This window comes from Tyto alba, unplaced genomic scaffold, assembly GCF_018691265.1.
Source record: "Tyto alba isolate M040663 unplaced genomic scaffold, T.alba_DEE_v4.0 Super-Scaffold_32, whole genome shotgun sequence".
Lineage (NCBI taxonomy): Eukaryota > Metazoa > Chordata > Aves > Strigiformes > Tytonidae > Tyto > Tyto alba.
In genome coordinates, this window is record NW_024881307.1 from 6116836 (window position 1) to 6121626 (window position 4791).

Sequence of the window (4791 nt, forward strand, 5' to 3'; positions counted from 1 at the left end):
GAAAGGGGTCCTCCTCCAGGCAGCATATATCCTCCAGTTAATGCCCTTGTCCTGTCACACACCCTCTCACTCCTTCAGTGAATCACCCTCCTTCTGCACGCTCACTGAGTATCGTTGTTACACAAAGGGCATTTTTATCCTGACTGTAACTTGTTCCAATAATGAAGATTCCCCATGGCCCAGCTCATAGCCTGCAGGCCCGATTTAAGCCCTGGAAAGCTTGTGTTTGGCCTGCCATGGTACCCTGGAGGATCTATTCTGATGCTCACACTACCCTAAAAATCCAAGTCCTTGTATCTGAAGCCAGGTCTTGACCATTTTCACTGAACTCTCAATTCAGCATGCTTCCTAACATGAAAATGCATCCCCTAAATAACAGGGTCTCCCTGCTTCAGTTTTCCTTCCCTTCATCATTGACTCTGAGACACACAGATGATTATCACATGGAGGCGGTGAGCCCAAATTGTCACAAATATCTGAAGTTTATGGAACATAAATTGAGTCTATCTTGTCTAAATCGCAGCTCTGAGAGCATCTGTAGCTCTGCTTTAAGCACACCTGCAGCATTGTTGTTTTTTCCCCATGTGCTCTATACCAGGCTAGCTCTGCTGATCTATCTGGATGCATTGCTGGCTGAATCTGATACGTGTGAAAGCAACACAAAGCCTTGAACTTGTTCTGCCTGCTCTGCTGTTACACTGGGAGCTGGTTAATGCATGGTCATTGCTCAATGATGTCTACATGCTTGGTGGATTGATTTCCCAGTGCTTTCTTTTAGCAGGAGTAGCCTGCATGCATTTAAGCATAACATTTTCTGTGCTGTGGATTTATTTTATATAAAGGTATAAGAAATGAGAAAGGACTGTAAATATGTAGGATGTGAAAGGGAGTGTGGATTAGTGGGTAGAACACAGAGTAGGCAATTAGCAGACAGGTTCCCCACTCCTAGTTTGGTTGAAGTTGTGAGAACCAGAGCCAGTGAATCATGGGCTGGTTGATCTAATTCTATGTGACTCTCCATGACTTCATCAATCACTGATGTTTGAAACTCTGCTCTGGAGCCTGTCTAAAGGAGTGCCCTGGGGTTGGCTTAACTGTTTATTTTCTATTTAGCTCGAAATTGACCAAATTTTTTCACTTTTTCCACCCTAGGGAAATTTCTCTTTTTTAGGTACCTACCCATGAAGATTCTTGTGCAGCATATTGTACACTGGAAACACTTTAGTACAAGCAATACATTACCCAAACCTACTGGTGCATATAAAATGAAAAATAATTAATTTCAAGGCCAGAACAAAAGCATCATGGAATATTTTAAAAAAATCAATAATTTAGAGGGGTCACAATCATGAAAAATAAGAGAAAGCAAAAAGGCTGCATAGCAATTTCAGAAAAAAAGGTTTCATTTTTGCTGAAAAATTTCAGTCAGTTCCACAGTACATGCCTCAGTTTCCCTAATTGCTGTATAGGGTTAGCAACCCAGACCTATTTTGCAAAGGTGTTGTCAAGTTTAATTTGTGAACCTTTGAAAAACGCTCTGAGTTTTTCAGATGAAAGGCGCTACAGATGCCAAACGTGGGTGTATACTCTGAGTCAGAGGCATAGACATGGGCATATTGTGTGATCGGCTTGACGCAGTGCACTAGATAGGAGACAGTTGTCCTCTGCAGAAAATGTAGGGATAGCTGGTGCAAAATCACAGATGATGCTTACACAAGTGTGAACTCATGCTATAGAAATCAGGAGCCACCCTCTGAGAGGTGCAAAGATAAAGCCTGCAATAGAGAGACGTCCAGTCTGTACTTTATTTTGGCTTCTAAATTGCCAGAAATAAATGTGTGTGCACAAGTCTTCTAAATATGGTTAGGAATTGAAGCACAAATTGTCTAACAAACTACCCTTTAACTCCTGTAGTCCTCATGTGACTCTCTGGCAGAATTAGCCAGCACTGGCAGTGGTTATGAGCACCAGTAAGACCACATGCACCTCAAGCTTCAGACAGGTGTGAACAGTAGATTTCGCAGGACGTGCTAGAAATAACAAGAGAGAGGTAGGCCCCATCTGCAAACAATTTTTTGGCATGAAAAAGACATGAGGTGTGATAAAGTACAGAGAGATGATGGGGGAAAGAGTGGGCTTGACCTGTGGTTACAGAGCAAAGCCACACTCCCAGGACATGGTGATGCATTTAGCTCTCGCTGGTCACCCATGGGACTGTCGTGGTTTCACAGGTATTTGCAAGCAGGATGTGCCCAAGGTGCTAATACCAGGCATGTAGGATGCTGCGAGAGTGAGCGGAGGTCGAAAGGGAACCAGTGAAAGTGGCATTACAAGGAAGTGACTGGCAACAGCAGGGAATGTTCCTTACGCACACGTGAGTGACATCCTTCCTTTCTTTCTGCAGACTTGAAGGAGTTCAGCCCAGACTACTGGCAAACAGATTCTTCTTCAAGAAATCCAGTCTGCACTTAGCTCCATTGGTCTGTGTATATGCACATGACCTCCCTTTTTCTGTCTGACACAGAGCATTTAAGCTGAGGATTCTCTAAAATTAAACAGCAAGGACAAATGCCACCCAAGCTATTCAAAAGCCAAAGCAGACCCTGCAGCTTTATGGAACACACCGACTGTCACGGGGGCTGACAACAGCCCATGTGTGTCTTACTGGAGCTGCATTAGATGATATACATTACAATGTCTTACATCTCAAGTATGGCCATACTTCACTAGTACTGCAACAAATGGAGGAGCTACGGCCATGGCTGGTGTCAGGGTAGGTCGGGCAAAGCTCAGCTATAACCTCACTTATTGGAGGGTGCCAGTCTTGCATGTGCCTCTGTATGGACAGAAGAATCAATAATAAACTTCCTCCTGAGCCCAGTTACTCCCAAGGCTGCCTAGAATACCTGGATTAAACTCATTTACTTCGGATTTGAATCAGTAAAACCAAGATTAAAAAATTCAGTCCTTAATCTTTTGACTGCCTTACCTACTCAAAAATCTTAACAAAGTGTCAGGAAAACAAGAGAAACCAAAGCCACCTTCTTCCAAGTTAGACCTCTTCATATAGATGTTTTTTGTTTCTTAAGTATTAATGCTAGCTTGGAACACCTCTGCTGAGTCTTTTCTGTACACGTGAGAACAGGCGCCTCCACCCTCCTGTATTTTTAATTACTTGGAGATCTATAGGACTGTTGATGTTATAAAGATCAGGAAGCCAGGGGGAAAGAAACATATATATGTCAGCCAATCTCTTTATTTTTTATGAGATTTGTTTTTAAAGAATAGCATTGTGCTTTCCTATGCCAGAGAATGACTTCTAACTCACAAAAGACTATGGTCCTATTAATAAAAAAACCTGTCCATTAGAAATTACTGCAAAAGGCGGGGCCTTTCCCAACAACTATTATCCAAAAAATACTGTATACTGAATCATTTCTCAAATATAGGGAGCCATAACAACATACAGGCAGTAAGAGGGGCCAGATCTATGAGCCAAGGGTCCCAACTGCATTTCAGTTGAAGAGAAAAAAAAAATTTCTCTTTCATTTTCTCTCAGTTTGCACAGACAAAACCCTTAGAAACGGTATCTGTAAAACAGGCATTTCCTGGCTATCTCATTCTCATGTACAATTCAAAATGTATGTTGTTCCTGTTTTGGGCTGCACCTCTATTTTCTCTACACCTAAAATGAGCTGCAAAATGCAGACCTGGATTTTTCATCCACTACTTAGGACACTTCCAACTGGGGTTTTGTTACAGATTCTTAATGAGAAATTACAGGCTGCAAATCACATTCTCCAGCAACACCACCACTGCATTTTGTGAAAATTAAATTAAGCACAAATCTTAGGCATGGTTAATTTACAATCTAGGCATTAATCGCAGAGCAATCTCACGGAAATTCAGAACGTAATCTATGCTAAATTGATCTGATATGAGTGGAAGATCAACCTCCTTCTTTTGAAGTTGGTGGAATTCACCAGTGCTTAATAAAGAGCCTTTTTCTTCTAAAATCTTCTGTGATTCCAACAAGTTGAATTTCCCAGGAATACAGCTAATGGAGACAGATCTATTTTTAAAATCCTTTCTCAGTTCTTTTTTTCTTGCAATAAATATTTTGTCCATCTAGCTGTAAAATATTTTCTCTTCTAGGTTTTACAGATGTGTGTCTCAGTTCAGGAGCTACATAAGATACACCTGGACCCTTATCTCAATGAGAACATGCAATGAAATAGGCAATGGAGGTTTTATTCTACTAGTTGCATTAGTGGAGATTGCATGGCCTGTGGGAAAAACAGGACTGGCCAAATTTTACTTCAGGTCAGCTGTGTTCTTCTGGTACATGGTTGGGGTTGGGCTATTTCCAGGTCTAGATGGATGGACCTTGCACAAACCCAACATCAAAATCAAAATAAAGATAAAAGGGTCTTTTAAACCCAGTATTATCCATACATTTCCCCTCCCTGTCCTACAGAATACAGTAAGCCCTCAGGGGAACCCAGTTTAAGAATGCTTTATTCTAGGCGTTCATTTTAATTACAACCATAATTATTTTTGTGCATGTGTATGACCCAGTTAACAAACCCATCTTGGGCATCTCATGGTCTCTCCAACCCTGCCCATCTCTGCAAGGAGGTAACCTCAGCTCCTGGCAACATGAGAAAAATTATTTTTGAAACAAGCAGTCAAACTGGTTGCTACATCTTAATGAAAATTATTAAAAAAAAAAAAAAATCTCTATGTATATAAACAGCCCTTCCTCCTAAACCTGGTTAGACAAGAATGTTC